The sequence below is a fragment of the Aedes albopictus genome, chromosome 1 (genome assembly GCF_035046485.1).
Source record: "Aedes albopictus strain Foshan chromosome 1, AalbF5, whole genome shotgun sequence".
NCBI lineage: Eukaryota > Metazoa > Arthropoda > Insecta > Diptera > Culicidae > Aedes > Aedes albopictus.
The window spans coordinates 163772195-163796423 of record NC_085136.1 but is presented as its reverse complement, the minus strand read 5'-3'; the positions used below and the strand labels follow the sequence as shown (position 1 = coordinate 163796423).

General features: G+C 38.9%; 1 protein-coding gene across 1 annotated transcript in view; it reads left to right on the top strand.

The window, feature by feature from the left end:
• The first annotated feature begins 1830 nt into the window (after positions 1-1830).
• LOC134285249 (uncharacterized) overlaps positions 1831-24229 on the top strand; it is an 85295-nt gene continuing 62896 nt past the window's right edge. The window contains exon 1 of the mRNA XM_062845728.1: positions 1831-22369. The gene's annotated coding sequence lies outside the window, so the exon portion shown is untranslated. The remainder of the gene's footprint in view (positions 22370-24229) is intronic.

Below are 24229 nucleotides of genomic sequence, written 5' to 3'. Positions count from 1 at the left end.
TGATTTACAAGGAGTGATACGATGTGCGTGATCCGTTCATAAAATTCTTGAACTGATCCCGTTTGTTTACGATACGATTGACACTATGCCCTATAGCCCCATAGCTCATCTGACAAGAAGATGGTGTTGTTGGCAGAGAGAGCACGAAGAGACAAGTCGCAACTGGCATGGACTTGGTTCGAGAGGTTCGGGCTGTGTCGCTCAATAGACGACAAAAGATCCACTTGTTGTCCGGTTTTGCTGCGAGCTCCTCGATGAAAGGACCGAGGACTGGCACTTAAGTTCCCCGTGAAAGATCACGGCCTGAGAAGTGAAACTTTTCCTATGCTTTGACAAACCATCCGATAGCCGTTTAGACCAGTGTAAGATAAATACAAGACACATGCAGCCCTTAAAAAGCATCCACAATCCGTAGTCAATTTTACACTTATTTCGATAATAAAATCTCCTTCCTAAGATACATATAAAAGGGGAATCGGAAAATCTTTTGTAACTATTTGGAAGGACTGGTCAATTCTTGTACCTTCTACATCATCACTGTATGTATTGGTTTTACAAAGGGAAGTTATTGTTCCTTCACACTTTTCTGTAGGATAAAAGGTCACAGTGAACTTTATTAGCTTTAATAATTGAAATATCTGATCCAGAATCTAACAAAAACGTACATTCTGCTTCTGATAGTCAAAGTTCTAAATGCACAAAGTTGGAGGCAGATACATTTATGGTGTATGCTGCCCGATCCTAACGCCTAAAGGGTGGTTCTGGTTAGGAATTTAATATTGTTGTTGTTGATGTTGCATTTGTTGTACACTGTTTCCACTGCTTTTCACTGTTGTGCTACATATACATATTGCGGTGGAGGCCTATATGTCTTCCCCCCGACCAGCAGAGGAGTTGAAGTTTCCTCTGGAGGACCAATTATTTGCGCTTCTATTTGCGCTTCCTCTGTACTTGTTGATTGTAATTTCTCTTGAGAGAAACATTTATTGTTTGGACAGGCTTTGTGTTCCTCTTCCTCGATCTCTCATGGTGGTGTTGTCGTGTTGTCGTTTAGTTTAGTTGAATGTTAGTGTCATTTGTTGTGTCTTTACTAATCGCTTCATTAAGCGTCTCAAAATTTGCCTGCCTTCAATATTAACTGCGTTTGAAAATTGAAAGGCGGCTCCTAATGCGATTGGCCGGCTCCGGTCGACTGCGCTTCGTCTCGTATTTCAGCCAACGCCTGGATTTTTTCCACGTGAACCTTGGCGCGCAGGCCCCACTGTTGTACCTTTTCTGCTGCTCTATCCTTGAGCCATTTGAGCTTGTTATTATCTACGTTATTTTTCTGAACTGGCTGCAGTTAGGAAACCTTTAAGCATTTTTTTCTTTATGCTCTTTGTTGGATTACTTGTGAATTTCTGTGCCAATATTATTTTTCGAGATTTATGAGTTCGTCTCAAAGTTGTTGGTGTTCAAAAGTCACATTTGATTTCCTGTTCTTTATATTTTATAAATTCAACGTTGAATATTTGTCACGCCTTTGTTTAACTTACGTAAACGTAACTTCCATGTGTTTTCGCAGGTTTACTTTCAGCGACCGCATCCTTATCCTTAAGCTTGTCTTACGCAGTTTTCACGGGTTGCAAATAAAGAGAAAGCTGTCATGTGGAATGTTGTCGAATGTGACTATTTGGCATGGTACACAAATTACGTAACGCTAAAATCGGCCATTTCAGACCCCCTCCCCCCCCCTATGTAACGCTTTTTGTATGAAACCCCAAAAAATTTTGTATGGATCGTAACGCAACGCCGGACTCCCCCCCTCCCCCTATAGCGTTACGTAATTTGTGTACAATGCCTTTGATACAATATGGTTTAGTTTTCGTCTGCGTTATTGAATATGAATGCTGCAATCATTTGCTTGCGTCCTGGTATATCAGGCTCTTTGTACTGTTTGATACTCTCATTCAGCAAATTTGCTTCAAGTCCTGAGTCTCCAGTTCTTATCGGCATCCTTGCCCTTTTTGGTGTTGAGAGTCTCCGACACAATTCTCTCACAAGTTTTTCGTTGTTGTTATCACGTGTTCTTCGTTGTCAAACAACTTCGTATCCCACTGTGGTATTTCGTCCTTTTTAACTTTTGTTGTCTGGGGTAGCACATCGATGCTTCTACTACAGGCATCCCTTTCATGAATAGTGTCGAGTTTTTGTAGCTTTTATTTGTTATTACCCTTTTCGAGCCAATTAATGTGTCCATTAACTGTTTAGTGTTGCGTTGGCGTGTTATTTATTTCATGCCAGAGTTCATGGCGTTTGAATGTTATGAACACACAGCTCCAATTGCACTTTTTTTCTGGTGGTGGTTTCTTTTGGTTAGATCGGTATCTATAGACCAATAATGGCTTCGAGAAGTAGCCTCCAAACCGCCGGTGCTAGCTTTTAGTCAAAGACTCCTTTACATTTTCAATTGCATCGTTTAAAATTGTGAATGCTTTTTATTTGTCATGAGTTAACAGGGGTTCACAAGTCACATAACAACAGTGCCCCATTCTGTCGCGTTGTGTAATGTCAAATGCCACTTTCTTGTGACTGGTTATGTAAAACGTTGTAAATTCAATAGAACTTTTTGCGACAGTTCATTTGTGTTCATTGTTCGAATGTTGTCATTTTTATAACATACACCGCTGCTGTTTTTTCTGTATTCCTTACTGAAATCTGTTTATATATTTGTTCCGTAAGTTTCTGTTTTTTTCATGTAGGGTGGTGCGTGAGTAACGCCTATTTGAAGATTTATTCAAATTTGTCAAAAACCGCTTTAAGCTTTCTTAATTCTGATTGGATGGAACCTAACCAATGAATTCCTGTGAATGTCGTCGTCTACCCATGCAGATTCCATGCACTACGGTTGATCATTGATGAAAGGAGGCTTCCTTGTCTCTTCGTTGTTCGTGTTTGCACTACACTTGCCTTAATGCTGCGATAGACTTCGCTGCTATCTTCGGGGCTAACGTTTTACAGTTCTCGATGTTCTTCCTGGGTTCTGGATTTGCGTAATGATCATTGATACCTGGTATCGCTTCCAATTTTATATCAGATATTCTGAGGGAGGGTTATTCCTCCGAATAGTGACCAACGTGGAAAGTTTTCTAACAGGGATTCTTGGCAGATGTCGTGGTTTGGGAATTAATTGTCCACCAAATTCGTTTCTGTAGGGAGCTGCTCTTATACATATCCATGTTTAAATATTCGACGCAGAAATTATAAGCTTGCCCTAACTATAACTCTCTGACAATTTCACTATCTCACTTTTGAAAGCACTGTTTTTTTTTCAATTAGTAGCACGCAAATTTCTGATTTTAAATTAATAAAATGAAACTATTACTTACATTAATACCAACAACGACATTGTTGGATTTAAAGGGTTGGGTGTATCAGGACCTAGTGTATCTACGAGGAAAACATAGGCAGGTGTTTCGGGGTTGTCCTTTTTGCTCTGGCTACTTGGGCTCCTAATACCTATTAGGATCCTTCCACGGTGTCCTGTGCTCTGCTGTTCGGATCAAACCGTAACACTTATGTTGTCTGGCTCTTGTAATCGTTTTTCTGATTGAGATAATCAGTCTCATTAGACGTACGCGGCATCGACTTGAAATCGATGTACGCTGTCTGCGGGATCTCATTCTGAATGGAGCGAATAAAGTACAGTCGCTCCCACAATAGCATCGTACAATAGTACGCCCACATCGGTTCGGTAACACTGCGAATCCGATACCGATCTTGCGACATGTGATCGCGATATACGGATTCAACTAAATCGAAATATCCAGAGTAGTTTAAACACCGACGAAGTTTACACGCAGTTCTGGAACGCGTTTGAGGAAGCCTCAAGCCGACCAATCAGCAACGCTTAAAGCGTCGATATCACATGAATCATTCTTGGGTGTTGTGAATGTCGTCGATAGGTGTTTAGGCGTGAAATCAGGTTTACCAGTGATTTCAGTCTGGCGATGTAAACGGGGGTCGGGTTGGCGGGATGGCTCATCACGAGTGCTGGGACCCTTCCGAGGCTTGAAAGTAAACTTCTTCCTCGTCTTCTGTCCGGTAGCTGCCGTCGTAACGGCGTCATTTCCAATATTAGATTCCATAGTTTGAAGGTAAACTGCGATCGACTTCGGAATGGAAATGTTCGACTTGAAATCGATGTACGCTGTCTGCGGGATCTCATTCTGAATGGAGCGAATAAAGTACATACAGTCGCTCCCACAATAGCATGGTACAATAGTACACCCACATCGGTTCGGTAACACTGCGTATACAATAACGATCTTGATCGCGTTATGTGGATTCAACTAAATCGAAATATCCAGAGTAGTTTAAACGCAGTTCTGGAACGCGTTTGAGGAAGCCTTAAGCCGACCAATCAGCAACGCTTAAAGCGTCGATATCACATGGATCATTCTTGGGTGTTGTGAATGTCGTCGATAGGTGTTTAGGCGTGAAATCAGGTTTACCAGTGATTTCAGTCTGGCGACGTAAACGGGGGTCGGGTTGGCGGGATGGCTCATCACGAGTTATGACACCCTTCCGAGGTTTGAAAGTAAACTTCTTCTTCGTCTTCTGCCCGGTAGCTGCCGTCGTAGCGGCGTCCTTTCCAATATTGGATTCCATAGCTTGATATTGTTTGGACGACCTTCCAGTCTTATCCTTTTCCATACAGTCTTTGAATATTTCGACAATCACTTCCATCAGAAATAGAGCTAATAGTGTTAATAGTACTAAAACTGGAACTTCACAGCTTGATCTATTCTTCATTTCGGATTTTCACATTCACGATCACTTCCGAAACTCACACGTGACCTTTGAAGTTTGAAGAAGGCTTTCAGGCCTAACCTGTGCCAAGACTTTTCCAACAGGTTCGGTGGCATAATCCGGATGCGGTGTCCTCTATGGATTGCAGAACCTTCAAGGAATTTCATTTCAATTCCAAGCGGTGTCCCAACCTGTTACCCCAATACTAGGCAGGAGAGGGGTCGCTAATGAAAAGTCGTTCTTGTTCGGAAGAACGCTAGCCACCTATGCTTTTGCTAACTGCGTCTTTATGGGCAATTAGTCCATTGTTTGTTGTTAAGATCACGATTCCACTGGCACTGTTTACGGGCGGGAAAGCTTTAGTCATGTCTTCAATTTCTCACGATCACAAACTTTGATAATCCTTCTATATGCCGAAGAGTATTTTTTGTTATTTTCAAAGTATTGCCTTGTTTCTTGGTAACTAAATAGTTCTGCTCCTTACGTAAACGAATGAGTTGAGCTGCACATTTACTCTTTGGCACTGGGAATTTCTTCGTTTCTTTTAATTCTGGAGATGACACTCTACAGCTCTTCCTCTGCGGCGCACAAACCGGAGAATCATTCGTTCGACTTGCAACATGCGGCATCAAAACATCCTTTTATTTTGCTTCATTTTTCCCACTGGGCACTGGTACAATTTCCACGATAGTTCACTGCTCACAGAGTTAAGTTTTTCAGTTTGTAAAGACGATGGTTTTTGCATTCTGCAGATTTAGTTTGTATTCGTAAATCTCTTTCATCAAATATTCACATACTTTCACTGACACAAAATTGTATGCGGTGAGGCTGATGACTATTATACTTAGCTTCCACATTTGTTTGAACTCTTCACTCTGCCAACTGGCTCTTCGATCAGTCGAATTGTCTTCATCGCGCACTTTGCAGAACGGTCTTCTTTTTACTCTGTACGGTCGCCATGACAAGACTTTTCCAACAGGTTCGGTGGCATAATCCGGATGCGATGTCCTCTCTGGATCGCAGAACCTTCAAGGGGTTTCTTTTCAGTTCCAAGCGCTGTCCCAACCTGTTACCCCAAATACTAGACAGAAGAAGTATCGCTAATGGAAAGGCGTTCTTGTTCGGAAGAACGCTAACTGCGAAGTCTCTGTATTCAGGAATCGTAAGGCTATTTAAATTATCAATTGTGTCGTGCTATATGAAACATGTCACGGTCGCCATATGCTGGTACACTCTGATAGGATTTAAATGTACATCACTTGAACGGATGTGATATCTCAACCAATGGTAATTGATGAATTACTTGGTCCGAAGACCGATTTGAACTGTTTATTCATGGATTGGAACAAGCCTTTTATAGACCAAAGGTGTTGCACCAGGCGTTGTTATTCCAACATATTGCAAATAATTTCGCATAAATGTTTTTTGTTTACCAATGTTTTGTATGTTATATTTTTTTTATTGATTTTTTGAGGTAGCTATAAATTTGCTGCAACTCCTCAAAAAGATTTTCTGTTTCTCTTAACATTTACCTTTTCTTTTGTTTAAGTGTGATTGTTGACTTTATCCACGTGTTGAAATAACTGCTACTATTACGACTTCACTGACTTTATCCTCATTTTAATATTCCAGTGGGATAGTGTCGTCTCTGAAATTTGATTTTTCTGGTTCTTCTTTGAGCACCGGGATATGCAATCGGTACATGTCTTTCTATCAGTACCTACCTTTATTTTGTTCTTATACACGAATTTAATGTTCATTTTTTCTAATTGTCCTACTAGCTCTTGAACGAAAGTAGCATCGTAGTATGAATTGTTCACTTCAAATAAGCTTGCCAATTACCCTAAGAACGGAATGTATGGCCTGTTTTCCAGCCACAAATTTCTGTGTTCTACGGTGAAATCCATTGTGATTTACTTTCACTGTTTATCTGAGTGTTTTAAAGTTCACTTCCACTATCACTTGTGTCTATACGGTGTTGATCAAGGTAGAAAGACGTACATACTTCTTGCCTTGTCTTACGTTCCACTTGTCTTTTGAAATTACCGTATTACTAGGGACAATGGAAATTCGCGATTTCGCGGAAGCCGCGAATTCCGCGAAATTGGGCATTGGTCGCGAAATAAAAGAAATCCCGCGAAATGCCGCGAAATTTATCAATATTTAGAAAATAACCTCAAAATTCCACCAATTTTAAATTTTAAAATATTAATTTACTGATAACTTTCAACAGTGTAAAGTAATTAACAATTCTGAATCCGGCATAATGAAAGTTAAATGAATTTAATATGTACTTCTTTTCTGATTTTTAATTAAATTTGGTATTTTTTCTGTGAATTTATGATTACGCTTCAAAAAAATTCAAGTGAACTATTCATTTCGCATGCAAAATTGGTGTTTCTTCAACAAAACGTCCAAAAATGTGTAGCCGCGAAATCGCCGCGAAATTCACAATGTTGGCCCGCGAAATTTTAGAAATTTTGCCGCGAATTTCCATTGTCCCTACGTATTACGATGGCTTTTAGAGTGGTTAGCGCATCAACTTGTTAGGGAGTTTTGCTTTTAATTGAATTTCATTTGTTTCTTGATTATTATTCGTTTGAGGTGTTCACTTTTTTTATTCAAAACATTTTACTTCTTCGTGTTTATTCACTTTTTGATTGATATTTCCTTGTTCACTTTTTACTTGAAAAAAAAAAAGAATTATAGTATTTACAATTTAATATCAACCATTGTGAGGGACACTCACAACTACGGGAACCATGTGACTGCTGGCCGTCAAACCTCTAACAGTGCCGTTTTCAGCAAGTCCTGGCGCTGGTCGTTTGTTATCGATTCCTATTATCAGTTTTTGTTTGTCTTCCGATCTTGGTGATCGTACTAATGGAATCAATCCATACGTTTACAGTTTACGTTGATAATAACTATTTCGGATTGTTTTTCAAACTTTCCCTAACAATTTACTTGAGGAATTAGTTTCTGCTTTACTCCAAAGGTATGCCGCACTCCACGTCGCAACTCTCTTTGGTCGAATCACTGTAGTATAACTTCGCGATTATAGGAAAAACTGCCCTACTAAAACTTCACTACTATTCTCCTATTCGGACGCCAGTTATTTTATTTTAATTCCAATAAAGAAAAAAAATATTTCACTTATGAATTCTAAACATTTGATTTTGTATTATTATTATCTACTATTCCTAGCTTAAGGTAGCTAGTCTACCTGAATGAAATGATGATGGATAGTGAACACTGAATCAAAGCAACTGCAACTGATCTGCCTAGCTGCCTACCGGGGTATTTATACAAAAGATCGGTATGCGGTTGTCTGCTGTTGTGGCTTTGCTAATGTTGCTGTTTCGCGAATGCTATCTTTTACGACTGTTTTATGTTTCTGATGAATATGGATTTCTTATTATGTCTGGGTTGCGGGTGATAACTTTGTTGACTGTCTGGTCTAACGGTATGTCTATCCGTAACTGTTACTTGGCGCGTGGATCCAACTACGGGGAAACCGGTTGATACTGGCTGCACGGCGTTGGTGTTGCTACGGTTCTAACTGTTGGGCATTGATGGTGCCTACTCGCACCTTCTCATTCGACGTCATATCAAGCACACACACACCAGCGCACGCCAGTATTGTACAAACCGTTTGCCCGAAACGTGCTGATGATTTCCTCTGAAGTAAACGAACGATTTTGACTGTGCAGCTTTGGAAATATACATAGTAAGAAATTTCCTGATAGCGTCCTATTGTGTGGACCGCAACTAGAACTAGCGTGTTGTTCCTTTGCGTTGTTGATTAGTAACATGTTCCTGGGTAAGGGTAAATATAAAATCGGTTTGATTTGTTGTGGAAGCTGAACAGTTACTTTCCAATCCCATTATAATTGGATAAACGCAGTCGTCTAAAAATGCTTGAACATCGTGTAATTGTTGGACTACGTACTCGGGATGGTTTGCAGTGTGGAGAGCTGCTTATTTGACTTTGTAACGTATTGAGGGGGTATCTGTTATAATAGTGTCGTTGACGATCAGTGGTATAATGTTGATCATTTGACAGTTTCCGTTGGTCTTGCATCTTGTATAGCAGCATGTCGGGTTTGCAAGCTATTTTTGGTTTGGCATAACTCAATGCTTTCTCTGGGAAATTAGTCGTTATGCCTTGTTTATTGATAATGGTTTCAATTAGGAAGATTTCCTTTAGTGTTAATAGCTTACTGTTGGATAGCGATATGCGGCTTCTCAGGATTGCGCCTTCGATTTCTTTGAGTATGTTGTTCATTGTTTCCATGGATAATAGTAACGTGATGGCGTCGGTTTCTCTCAAAAGGATGCTGTTGATTGAAGTGAGTTGGTTAATGGTATAAGTTACCTTCGAATATTGTTCGTACAGTTGAAAATCGGAATTTTTTACACGCGAAAATCGATTTTTCTCCTAAACCGTGCGTCGGACGTACGTCGGGCATAGTGCACTGGATAGAGGACCAGGTCCGCTGTCCAGCGCACTATGTCCGACGTTAGGTTTCCCGTACTGATTTGGAAAAAAGCGATTGTCGCGTGTGGGGAAACTTCGGGTTTCAACCTCGACGACAATAAATTGGTTGATTTTGATTTGCTCATTTGACTGGTCGATGAGGTCGTTGAATGTACTGTCGATTTTTCTCAAGTCGTCTGCATCTGGGTTGCCTGCCAGTCATTTCCAGCCTTTTTCCGATGGTGTTTCAATTTATATAAGTTGTCTGCTAATTGTCTACGTTTCCTAATAATGAGATTTGCAAGGCTCTGTGGACTATTTCGACCGTTCCGTTCGATGAAGATTGGCCCACGCTGGTATAGTGATACTCCACGTTGGTTTCTTCGAGAAATTGTCTGATAGTGTGAACGAAGCTTCTTGGTCCATGATTAAAAATGAAGGCTTTCCTAAGGTAGAGAAAAAATGTGTTATTGCCTAAATACGTCCGCATGTGAACTATTTGCAATGGTCTTGTTGGTGTCACTGTGAGGTGATACTTTTGTTCGTACGAGTGCTTTTCGTATTTTGATTTTTTACATAATTTACAAATATTAATAAAGTTAGTGATTTTGCTTTTCATTCTTGGAAAAAAGAATGTCCGTGAAATATGAGTCTTGGTTTCATTAATGCCCCTGTGATTAGCATTATGTTGTCGTTGAATGATTTGACCTCGTTTCAATTCGTCAATGACGTCTTGCAACAATGGTTGTGTTCAGTAAATTTGGAATGATTTTAACCATGAAACATAGTTTTTGGAAATTACTTGTAGGTTCATCAATATTCTTTCACTACAGTAAATTCCAGTTATGCATTTTGTCGATGCGTAATCTTTGAGAATATTGATAAAGACTCCAGAAATGAATTGTTTTTTACTGCTGTTCGATTATATTTCCTAAACAAAGTAAGAGATTCACGACTGTCTTCGTTTGTTCGCTCTAAGATGATTCGATTTTAAATTCGTTCATCGGCCGTCATGTTGTCACTGTCATCGTTGGCTGAATTTGCATTTACTTCTGGATTTTCTTTGCATTTCTGATCTATTCAGGAAAATGCGTTTGCGTTTCCATTCGACGTACCCTTTTTGTATTTGATTTCAAACTCTTGCTCTTCTAAAGCTAGTTTCCAATGCAGAAACCTCTTATTTAAATTGATTTTTTTTTTTTCTGACGGAGTCGAACAAGCGGTATGTGGTCCGTGTGTATTTCGAAGCTAGTACCATAAATGTAGGGTCTGAAATGTTTTATGGCCTAGACAATGGACAACAGTTCTTTTTCAGTCGCAGAGTAATTGCGATATGCAATGGGATGTTCTTCGGTACATTCAAATCGTTCTTGCATTCAAACTAATGCCGAATTGATGGATGCATTTTTGTTCTAATTCAGCTGTTCAAAATACCCCGAGAATTTATTTCATTTATTGTGATTCTGATTAACATCATGTCTTTATGTTTCTTCATATTCTTATATGTTTATTATATTTTTAATTAATTAATTTATGTATATATTTTTAATATCAACTCCTATAATTTCAATTATGTCAGATCGTATACTCTCCAAACGTGAATTGATTTGTTGTGGATCTCCACATTTTGTTGTTACATGTTTTTTTTTTCAATTTTGCTATTACTAATATTAAAGAGATCTCGAATGATTAGATTTGAATTTGGTTTATTGATTATCATAAAGTTCAAATAAGTTTACAATATTATCGGTATTTACGCCTACATCGAGGAAGTCCGACCTCCAGCAGTTACCTCGGTGGACGAAACGTATGATAATCTCGAACATACCTAGGCGACTCCGGTACAGATGCACCGGATGGTCCCAGCCTAGGACTTTGTACGTCTGGAACTCCTCAGATGCCGTTTGGGCGCCGAGAGAACAGGCGAGTCTCCATCGACGGCACACCCTATCCTTCACTTCCGGACACAGCCTAGTCGCCGGAAGTGCTCCAATCGCGATGAGTTGGACTATACGAGACAGATAGCCATGTCGTAGTCGCGAATCAATGGGGCCCACCCATTCACCGAATCGGGGGCCACAAGTAAATGTTTCTCCTACGTATTCCATGTTTTTTTTTGCTGTAAAAAAACAATAATAATAATAAACCGTCGATAAGTAAAAATTCTTAACTAAGAATCTAGAAAAAACTCAATACAATGCACGGGGTCGTTTTATAACGACAATAAATAACAACACTCTCAGCAAATTTTTCAGCTGGACTTCGAACCATAGAGAACGATATCCAGATACCCAAAACATTCGGACAGTATACTGCGGGGAATATTATTAAAGCTAACAAACAGCCATGTCCCTCCATTCCAACGATGATGCAATGACATTCGCAATCGACCCCACGATAGGTGGAGAGAGGGATAGAAGAATAAGCAAGGGGCGGATGGAGTGGACATGCGAATGAAATGCATAACGCTTCCACTTATGCTTAAGTGTTATGATGGATTGTCATCATTTGCTAATTAGAACCAACTCGTTCGTTTGGTTGGTTAAGACTGATTTATTGTATCTTGGTTAAACTTCAAACAACCTTTTTCTAATGTATGAGCGCGCAAAGGTCCGAGACACTGCGCATGTATAAAAATGCTGAAATCGCTTGATTCCCACGGGAAGGTAGGGGCGATGCACACGTATTGTATTTTGAGTTACATGCGCGGTGTAACTCCGCTGTAATGTTCCACACTATTTTCTTGAGGCATTTTATCCTCTTGGGTGTGTATTTCTTCTGTTTGCGAATGTGTTTGTTTGTAGTTTGGGATATACCTCGGGATATTATCTGATAAGTGTATGTCTTGAGAATAACAATTATTAGTTGAAAGAGTATCCTCGCTTAAACAGAAAATGTCTGAATAATCTCTTATTAACCGTTCAAATTCCTGTTGCACATAATCAGGTATATTTGTAGTGTAAATTTCTTTCCAAATATTTTCCTATGTTCGTTTTCATTACTTATTCTTCTGGTATTCAAAACGTAATAACTGTCCAACGGCTCTGTTATAGGTTTTATTTGATCATAAGAAATGTATACTGGTTCATCTGTGGTATTAGTGAATTTCGCCAAGGGTTTGTTTTTTGGAAATGATCGTGTTACCCAAAAAGATTCCTGATTGAATTTCTTTAGGGTGTACCAACATTTCACTTTGGTATGCCGAGACATGAAAGAAAATTTAGAGACTTTGTGCCAAGTTAGAACGGGATTCTCCCATCCTAAAATGTCACATAGTAGCCGTTCCGCTTCAGATGTCTGAGGACCGGAACCGGGCGCGGAGTACAAGGTCTCTAATTTCAATGCAAAAATAATATGGTGTTAATTTCTTTTGTAGAAGACAAAATAATAAATATATCACTAAATTCCAAAAAGCCAGCCCTTTAGGAAATGGAAATAACAAGAGGAATTTTAATGGGCCATTATGAGCCATTATTAACCATATACTTACATTTTTTTGGGCCCACGCACCAGCGTTGGGTCCAACGAAGTCGGACAGTCCACTATAACAGTAGTGGAATGATTCTACGGAGCCGCACGAACATGCTTGGAGATAGTCAGCAGGACTGGCCACCTCAGGCTCGACCAAGGGATCAACTGTGAAGCTGTCATCGTTGGCAATAGTAGCACTGGTAGACTCAACGAACACGAAGGGGTAGACGTTGACATCCGCCGCGATCGCCTTCCTCATCCGAGCCTGGGACCGAGTTGGCCGGGAGTGTTTTCATTTCTTTAAAATTGTCTTCGATAGGTACTGATACTGCTATATCGCCTAAGCCCAATTGTAACAGCCATGACTCATAGTCGATTTTGCATCTATTTGCTGTTAGGAAATCTTGTCCAAGGATTCCATCTGTTTCGATAGAAAAACTTTTAGATACTAGATGAAATGTATGCTTAGTTTTCAATCCATTACCAAAATTCAATTCTGTGTCTGCAGTGGCTATTGTTTCGATTGCTTGGTTTCTAGTGCCAATCAATTTGATTTTTCTTGATGTATTTATTCATTTGTCGGGGTTTGCTTTGTTAATTTTGAATAATGACTCTGCGTTTCCGTTCAACGTACCCTTTTTGTATTTGATTTCAAACTCTTGCTCTTCTAAAGATAATTTCCAATGCAGAAGCCTCTTATTTAAATCGTTTTTCTGACGGAGTCAAACAAGCGCTTTGTGGTCCGTGCGTATTTCGAAGCTAGTATTAAAAATGTGGGGTCTGAAATTTTCTGTGGCCCAGACAATGGCCAACAGTTCTTTATCAGTCGCAGAGTAATTGCGTTCTGCATCATTTAAGGTTCTTGATGGATATGCTATGGGATGTTCTTCGGTACATTCAAATCGTTCTTGCATTCAAACTAATGCCGAATTGATGGACGTATTTTTGTTCTAATTCAGCTGTACAAAATACCCCGAAAACTTATTTTATTTATTTTGATTCAGATTAACATTATGTCTTTATGTCTCTTCATATTCTTATATGTTTATTATTTTTTTAATTAATTAATTTATATTTATATATTTTTTAATATCAACTCCTATAATTTCAATTATGTCAGATCGTATACTCTCCACACTTATGGTACTCGCTTTAGCCTTATCAAGTAGGGCTTTTCGGGCATTTGTTAGGAAGTTCATTCCTTCCGCTTTTAACTTTTGTTGGAACGCGTTTGACTGCGCGTCCAGAGACTCCGCCCAGCCGTCCTCGGTTCGGGTCTTCAAGAAGATTTCGGCCATGACAAAACCTGTTGCCATGTCGATTTTAGAGATCCGGGACAAGGACACAATATCCCAGAGTTCATCAGTTAACGAGGTGTTGGAGGCGGATAAGGCGACGAATAGGCAAGTTGCAATCGGCATTGCAGTAGAGGATAGATTTGCAAGTGCAGTATCACTCAGAAGTCGACAAAAGATCCATTTTTTGTTTGGCCTCTCTGCAAGGTGGACATATTCCACTATGAAGGGCCCCAAGGCTGGGATAGAGATTTTCTTTAGGAAGTCTTTGGCCGACATTAAGAATTTTTCATGGGCCTTAACGAACCAACCAATGGCTCCCAAGCCCGTGTACGACAAGGACAACACGCATGCGGCTTTCCAAAAGCCGGAGACAGACTCATTTACAGAGGCAGTGAACCCTTCTATGAAAAGGACTGCCAGTTGCTTAGCCAAGGGGGTCCCTTTGGTGATGTAACCCTTAAAAGCCTTGGTAAACCTGTAGTGCGGAGGGGCAAAGACCTCGGCTGCAATTAGCTCCGTACTGGATGGCCCGAACAGGTTCTGGAGCCTCTCCTTTGTGGTCCGTTGGATATGATTGGCCACGTCGAACTCATCCTTGGTCATGAGTCTCAAACAGTTTCCCATGACGAAGGCCGATCTCTTTCTTTGACGGCATTCAGTTTTGCCATCACTTCTTCGGGTGAGGTTTTCGATTCGCAATTTAGCTTGATTTCATTTACATGGTTCGCGATAGTAGCATGGTTGTTTCCAAGACCCAACCTGGCCTTTCCAGTGAGCCTGGTTTTCAAAAATTTCAATGCTATCGCTTTATTTGCTGTATCGGTCAACTCATCCAAGAGAGTTGCTGAGTCAACAAATGCATCTAATTGCTCGGGGGACCCGTCGTAGGGGAGTACGATGGACGTAGCCGTCCTTACGTCAAATGCCATTACTAAAGATTGTTTTATCTTCAAATTATTCAAATTTAGATTTTCGTATTCGTTCCGTCTTTCTCAAATTAGTTTCATCTGTCAGAAAATCTAATATTGTCTCTAGACCCGCCAGTTATCATTATATCAGTTCACTTCGTTTACAATAATCAATTTCGGACTAATCAAAATAACTGTAATCACTATTAATTAACCATAATCACACATCATCTAACTAATTACCTGGTTTGGCGCAGTCAGTCAGTGCGCGATAGTCTGGACGTTGTATCCTCTGTTGAAACGTTGAATGTTAAAGTTGATTTCATCCTTCATCGTTGGGACCGCTCCTTGTTGCCGAAGGTCCTTTGTCGGGACCGCTCCAGGTTGCCGGTTGACACTTGTTGTTTTCCTTATTAATTTTTCTGTGCTACTTCAACAGAAAATAAGCCATGGGCTGCATTAACATCGCCCTGCTTGCCTTCACTTGTTCTGTGCACTGCTCTCTGCTCTGTTTGTTCACATCAATTGTAAATTTGTCGATTCCATCACTACACTTGTTTTCAAATTGTTCACCTTCCAATTGTCAATTTTCTAACCAAAACACTTCTGTTTTGTTCGTTCACGCCGTTCAGTTTTCGGTTTTTACTTGCACACACTACACCTGCGGGTTTGCAGCTCGAGATACGCGCTCAGCCACTCTGATTGTGTGGCTACTATGTAGTTTTATTAACGATTTTATTAGTACATAGCCAATGGCTACGACTGCCAACGCACAGAGTGCGATCGTTTGTGCTTGGCGGTGGTTTTCTTGCGGGCAAACCGCGTTGTTGGTCGTAGTGACCTCTTCATTAGAAAACCATCCCATTGTGATTTACTAATCTGCAAGAATTGTTGAACCCACTCGTTCGCACTTAATCACTTTACTTTCCGTCTTCGATCAAAAACGCTGGCACGTTGTCGCCATGTAATAAATGATAACTTCACTGCTTTCAGGTTCGTCACAGACTGACTTTATTTTATTTCTCGATTGGTTCGAGACTCATAGAGAATGCTATGCTTGGTGGTCGATGGCTTGGGTGGCCTGATAAATTATGCTTACGCGCATAATGTTTGCATTCGCAACGGATGTTTATTCCGACGATTCAAACATTGCGCGTGGAGGTTTTAAAATACAATGTTGTGCGAGCAACAGTGTAGCTCGAAATATGTTATACCACAGTGCTTTAACCTGGCGGTTTATTTCCTCTCAGGTTTCCATTGTTCTCTTCTTTTGTATACACTTTTGCACTATTTGTCCATAAATTCGTTTACACTTTGGATAATTCCACCAGTGATTAAGCCTTTTTCAGTGCCTTTTTATTTAAATATCTGTTAACCTCACTGATTAACGTTATTGATAATTGAAGCCCGAGCATCGCACATAGTAACCAAAGCATTACCATCACTTTTTCATTTTTTTCGGAATGCTCACCTTGCAAGTTAATGATTTCCACATGTTCCACATGAGCCTTTGATTGTTCTGTACTCATTGTTAATGATATGCCACTTTTTATACTAATATATCAATCACTCTTTCCATTTTGTGTTTTTTTGCACTTGTCTTTAAACTGCATTTATCTTCAAATTACGCAAAATAACCAAAATTAAACTTAATCATAGATACTTGGGAAACGTTAATGATCCCCACATTGAAGGAAAATAAATCACTCTATTATCTATTATCACTCTATTATTTATGATCACAAAAAATATTTGAGCTCGGGGTGGACATAGAAGATCTTAAAAGCTCCAAATCTGTTCTAGAAAACATGATTTATTCTCCCTTAGCGTCACCGTGGATCATTTATAGCTTATCCGCGGGTGCAGCTATTATGCTGATCATTCGAATAATTTTGTTCATATGTTGTTTTAAGGGAAACATTTCTTGCCAAGGGGTCACACAGAATTGTCCAAAATAAGCAAACTACAAAAAAGAGTTCCCTATGCAAACGGATCAGTGAAATTCCAGCTCTTCCGATAATAGGAAAAAAGTAAGAATACTATCTTGAAGCCTATTTGGTACATACAGTTCATATAAAAAACTCCCACTTCAATCAAAAATGAAAGACAACAAAATCAATAATAACAACTTAAGACACTCCACCATGCAAAGAGGAACTAAGAAAATATACTGAATTCAACAGAATTTAGTACAACTCACGGTACTTACGAACGTAGTCTCGTTGGCGGAAAGTGATGACGAACTGACGAGTCCTGGTGTGGTGGAGCAAGGTGATGATGGCGGATGATCGCTGATAGGAAGGTGATATTCCAGTAATAACTTATGTTGCTACTTGGTCCGAAGACCGAATTGAACTATATTCATGCATTAGGAAGGCCCCTTCTATAGGTCGATAGGTGTTTCACCCGGTGGGTGCTACATAATTGAATTTGCCTGTAAGTAATGAGTGAAGAGTTCTGGCATGCGTATGCTGAGGTCAGTCCTTTTGACATTGTTCTTTGTTTTTTTTTTAATCTTTCTTATATTGTCTGTGGATTTCTGTCCTCGCAGGAATGCTTTTCAGGTTACCCAAAAGGGTAACCAGAAAACCGGTGCCACTTGTAATTGATTACTAGGATCTGTGCAACGTTTAAACATAATACGATCCACAATTTGAATTCGTGCTCCGCATGATGTCCGCTATGTCCTTCTAAGGTGTCCATTACATTCACTTGGGGATCTCCGTTGTTCTGGACAGTTTTCGACTTTGACGACCCCATTTCTGGTCAGTTTTTTTTACAACACAAGACGCAAACGTTTCTTCTAGTTCTTGCATCCGCCACTTGAGTATCTTCTAGTTAATGTTATTCACATTGATTTTTTTTTCTCGCTGGATCAGGCACTTGAGCCTCGCTGGCCGGTCGCCATGACGTGATCTGCCTTTTCACTTCGATACTTAGAGCACGGAATACTTAAGCGTCACTTCACTATACCCATTTTTTTTGTAATTTGAAGAGTAGCATTGGAATATCAATGCGGTCGAATGCCTTGCTAAAGTCAGTGTAAAGAGCTTCTACGTGATTACCATTATCCATCGCAATCAATGAAAAGTTAATGAATTCCAATAAATTTGTAGCGGTTGAGCACCCTTTATAGAATCCATGTTGCATGTGCGTTATTCTATTCTTAATTTGAGCAAATATATTATGCTTCGAATAATTTAGGGATGCACGAGATAATGGCAATTCCACGGTAATTACGTATGTCAGATTTTTTGCCAGATTTGAAAATAGGTACCAAAAAAGAGCTTTCCCATGATTTGGGGAAGATACCTGTTTCGAGAGATTTTTTAAATAGCCAAAACAGTGGAGTGGTGAGCTCCAAGCTAGATTCTTAAAAAATACATGATAAAGGCCGTCGGGTCCAGCACCTTTAGAAGCATCTAAATTTTTAAGTGCGTTCAAGATGTCGTGTACCGTCACTTCATTGTGAGTTATACTTATATCCACAGGAAATTTAGGGATATATTCAAAAAGGTCTCGGTCACGGTCATGTTCTGAAAAGGTGGTGTAAATTTCTTGGAAAAATGATGCAAACATGTTGCATATTTCGTCTGGATTGTTGCCTACGTGTTCATCAAGATTCATGGAAGATGGAAAATTGTCAGATTTAAGATTAGTTTTTACGTAATTGAAGAAATTCTTAGGGCAAGATTTTATTTCATTTTCAGTTTTGGCATTGTACTCTTCAAATGCGGTTTCAATGGCAAAATTTAGTTGATTTTTCCAAATTTTCATTGCAATTATTTTTTTTTGTGAATTTTATGCTCTTTCTGTTTGCGATTTTTCAATTTTTTTATTTGTTTATTATACCAGACGGGATATTTAAAATTGACATTACGTCTTTTTTTCTTTATAGGGACTTCGTCATGAATAATTTTGAAAATAATGTTGTAAAAAAGATTTACAGCATTTTCCACATTTCCTTCATTCCGTAGTGTTGATTGCCAGTTTATATGGTATAGTCTACGTTTTATATTGACATAGTTAGCTTTTTGGTATTCAAAGACTTCTTCGTACTCAAAGTCGTTGGGATTTTGGTGTCCATGAATAAATATTGATAATTCTATTGCTGTGTGAAAAGCTTCATTTTTCCACAAGGGATTCAATGATTCGCTCACGCAAAAATCTTCGTAAATATTAGTGAACAAGAAATCCAAATAACAATTTTGTTGGTTTTTGACATGATTTACTTGATGAAGGCCTAAATTAGTAATTTTGTCAAAAATAAACTGCAATGTTTCATTGTCCCCAACGACTGGGAGTAAAATACATTCAGAGTCCGGAATGAAGTCTGCTTGGCGTTGATTAAAGTCACCATAGATATCAACTTTAACCTCGGGAGAAAATTGCGATAAAATTTGTTCAGCTGATTGAAAAAAAAAACCGTTTTGCTTGATACTGCCATTACGACGTCTGCGGCGATTCCTAGCGAGGGTATTTCCTCGACAAGGTTGTGGTTCTGTTCATTCTCCACGTCGGCGTGGTAGCCTCCTAGTCCTTGAACGACAGTTGTTGGTAGCTGAGGAATGGTGAGAATAGTCTCTTTGCCCATTTTGTCGATGACGTTTCCGACCTGGCCTAGATAGGCGAAGATTGGTTGTGGAATGTTCTACGCTACGTCCTTCGTACTTTTCAGTAGTTCCTTTTCTACTGAAGTCAGAGCTTCAATCCTTTGCTTTGATTTTATGTCGATGAGTCTAAGCCATAGCTCATGCTCAAAGTCTTTGCATTTAGTTGCTGAAATAATTTCTGAATTGAAATCATTCGAAATTGCAATTAGCACTCCTCCACCAGACTTCTGTGGGGACTCCAGAAAATTTCTGTCTTCTCTGAATACGTTAAATGCACTTCCAAAAACTTCTTCACTTCGTACGCTTTCATCCCAGCTTGTTTCAGTTGCTTGAATAGCCGAAAAGGAAGAGCTAAAAATGTTTTTATAATCTCAATATATGGATGTTCATAATCTCTGGCACAAGTTTGACAATGTACAAGTCGATATTATATACATGTGTTAACTCCGTGCTGGCTAGCATCTGGAGGGCCAATCCGAATAATTTCCCAAACTTGCTCTGGCTGTCTCAATATACGAACATTCTATCGATCAGCATACGTCTGAAGGCAAAAACCGCTCTGAGCGCCGTGTTACCACTCTGGAGTCCATTCATAGGTGGAGTTGCAGCTATAACACTATTTTAGTCACACCCTCCGATTAGTCCAGATGCTGCTCTGGCACGGTTAGCATTTTAATCCTTCTAGATGCATATGTTAATTTGTCATTTATGATCATGTATAGCTCATTGTATAAATATCTGGCAGTATTTGTATACTTTTTCAGCTGATATTCAGTTAGTTTATATTCTATCTGTGCTAAATTGTCTATGTTATACACTTATATGTGTGTTTTACTAATTTAAATTTTTCACTTAATGTTTTTTTAAGGTAACTCCTATTAGGGCTCTTTTTGAAATTATTCAATAATTGATTTATCAATGCTATCTTGCTTCCAATTAAATTTATATTCTCTTCCATCACAACTCTCACTGCATACTCCTAACTGTTACTGTTGAGGTGATGTCCTCTTCGTGCACCGTCTCGGGCTCGTACGGCAATCGGCGGTGGTCACTGACTTCTACATATATACTACTTTAGGTATTTGAAACACCATCTTCTTATTTCTTCTTCTGTTTGTAGTTAACGGATGAACCCTAGGATTTCCCCCCTATTGTTTTTAATTGTTTTTAATCGCATCCCGGTGAGAAATCACTACTTTCGTCGTTGTTATTATCACATGTCCTTCTTCGTTTTCTCTAATAACTTTGTACTCCACTGCGTTATTTCGTCCTTTTTCTCTTTTACTGTCTGGGGTAGTGTTTCGATGCTTTTTACTCTCGGTGTCACTTTCACGAGTGTCGAGTTTTTATAGTTTTTAATTTTCATTACCTGTTTAGTGGCAATTAACGAATCCATTAACTGTTTAATGCTGCGTTGTTGTATTTCGATTACGATTGCGATGCTAGTTTGTCTAGCATGTTCTAGTTTTTTCAATTTATTTAAAATTGTTGTTTTTGCAGCCATGTTTTTTCTTCGTAGATGTTCTTGTTTATTTTGTGGTAGAGTTCATGGAGTTTGAATGACATGAATACACAGTTCCAATTGCACTTTCCTTCTACTGGTGCTTTTTGGATTTTTCTCTTCTCTAGCAATGGCGGTTTTATTTCAGTTATCTTTTCTTACAATTTATTTTTCATTTTATACTCTTTTCTGCTTTTCTTTTATGTTGCTATATGATACTTTGATTCATGAAAGACAAAAACATTTCATTTCACTTCAATAGCATGTAGTTTTACCGCGGTATTTGCAACTTTTTCTGATTGGGCTCGGTGATGGGTATTGCACACTTTTAACACTCCGAATGCCAAATTGGCGAGGAGTGCGACTATGGTTAGTGCCACTGTTTTTAGGGTATCGTGTGCGGTGGGCGAGACATTATTTGTAATGTCGTCAGACCCAAACCAGCCCATTATCACTGTCACTTTTTCACTTTTCTGTCACACAACTTTTAAACAATTTGCAATGCGTCTGCGACATGCAATACTTTTTAATGTTTCACCACGCGAGCGAGTTAAAATCGCGGCCAGTTTTTTAACTGTTTCTAACTTGCAGGGTCTACATAAGTTAGATAAGCTGTCCACGGTATGCCATTTGATGGGCGCCGTGTCTTTGGTGGAGAAGGCTTTCTCTATTAGTTGGATCGGTACCCGGACTAAGGAGGGCTTCGAGAAGTAACCTCCAGAACGGACCGAAGAACTGCCAAAGTCAAGTTCCAGTCAAAGATTGTCTGTATTTCGGCAGTCATATTGTTTATACAGGTTTTTACAATTTGTTCTTAACCTATCCTATTCATAAGTGTGAACGAGACGCCTGGAGTCATTATCAGAAAAGGTTTTTGGACTTGTGCAATTTGATGCCACACAGGGTGGTAAAGAGGAAAGGAAAATAGCACTGATCGATGCGTAGCCACATATGGTTGCAATTGAATGCTGTTCTATATTTTGATTACATTGCATTTTTGAGGCGGATGGCCTTTACTGCTGTTTGGTTACATTAGGTTGAGTTGATAGGGATTAATCGGTTGTTAAACGAAATACCATTACATATTACCACAAAAGACACCTGGTTGTATCTCTTGAGAAATTATCAAACAATCTTTTGATATATTTAAATTTAGAATTTTTCGCACTACTTTACATCGCATATGCTATTCTGGTAAGTGTCTTCAATGGGGCACGTTCGGTGTAGTACTAGATTTGTAGTAATGAGCTGAATTTTAGTATGGTGAGAAGGTCAATTCTCCGTTTCTGCAATGAAATGGTGCAAAAAGCGTGGGTATTATGATTCCTTGCCTAATTTGATGCTGTTTGAGCAAAACTTTGGATAACTATGTTGTTTATGTTGCAAGAAATCGAGAAAATAACAACACTGTTGCCCAAAGTTTTGCTCAAACAGCATTAAATCAGGCAAGGAATCATAATACCCACGCTTTTTGCACCATTTCATTGCAGAAACGGAGAATTGACCTTCTCACCATACTAAAATTCAGCTCATTACTACAAATCTAGTACTTCACCGATCTGTCCTATTGGTATTGAAGCATTTTCATTAATATTTCTGAACGTTAATAACCAATGGTCAAAATCTATATTGCATTTAAATTTAGTTAGAAAATCACGACCTAATATACCGTCGGTGTGAATAGGAAATTGTACATCGACGATTTAAAAATTGTGACATAATGTTATTTCATTCTCAAAATGTAAAGTTGCTATCGTTTCAGCTAAGGGCTCCTGAATTCCTTGCGTAATACATTTAATTTGAAATCGTTTATTTTTATTGACTATTTGTTGAGGAGGTACTCTATTTAACTGAATTATTGAAATATCCGCACCACTGTCAACTATGAAAGAACATCTACGATTATCCTCTATATAAATGATGACAAAATTCGCTGCCTTTGGATTCATGGTATAAATGGACCGCGAGTTGTTGAATGGGGCAGCTGATCCATTTGATCTAAAAAATCACGATGTGTATTTCGTTGTTGGGTGTTTCCGATAGGTTGCATTAGCCTTTCTGATTCAGTATTCAGGTTTGGAACGGTGTCAACACCGGCCACATAGACATTTCTAGCATTATTGTTCCGGTTATTATTCCCTCGATAACTGGTAAAGTATCGTTGCTGTGGACGATTCTGCAAATTGTTTGTGTTATTCCTGGTGGAATAGTTATTGTTACCGTTTAAATTTCGGTAATTGAAATGCCAACGGTTATTACGATTCTCATATTGTTTGTTGTTGTTATTCTGATGATAACGGTTTTGGTAATTATTGAACTTTCGTAGGTCATTACGGTTTCTGTTAAATGTAAGTAGCTGTGCGGAATTTTCATTCACTTTCTGGATCGCATCCTTAAGATCCGTAAATGTGTCCGCTTTAACTAACAGTTTTACTTCTGTGATATCAACACCATTTATTAGGGCGTCTACGCCAACATTCGTAGAAATCTGTTGGAATCTTATTTTCGATGTATACGTTTTTCAGTTGAATAGTGAGATTTTCAACATCTTTGCAAAATTTTTGATTGGATTGTTTTGATTTTATTGCCTTAAGTTTTGCTATTATACTCTTAGGCGTTGTTTTGTCTTGACACCTGTTTTTAACATCTTGGATTATCAGAAGTATTGTTATAGCTTCATTTGGCAATCCAATACAAGCTTTTCATTTAAGTCTATTTCTGAGGAACTTTGCAGCTAAAGCATTGTCCAGTTAGAATCCGGACGCAGATAATCACTTATATCTCAGAGATGAAATAACAAACAGAAAAGGTTAAGCCCTCAAAACAAAGATAATTTACTATAGTTTCATGGAAAAATATCATTAAAATTATTAAATTTAATTTTTAATACATTTTCTCATTTTTTTCCGTGATAGCTTCCTTAAAAATCTGCACAATGGTGATTAATTTTAACATCAACCCCTTCGGCATATTTGTTTAACAATCGGGTCATCTCTGTAGTGTCCTGAGACCCTCTACCAGTCTGATTAGGAATCCAAAGAAACTTTACCAAATATTTCTCTTCTTGCGAAATTAAGGGCTTATCAGTGAATTCCAATGAAGCGAAATTTGAGTGTTCTTTTGTTTATAAACACTATCCAACAATGGTGACACCACTGCACATCTCAGGC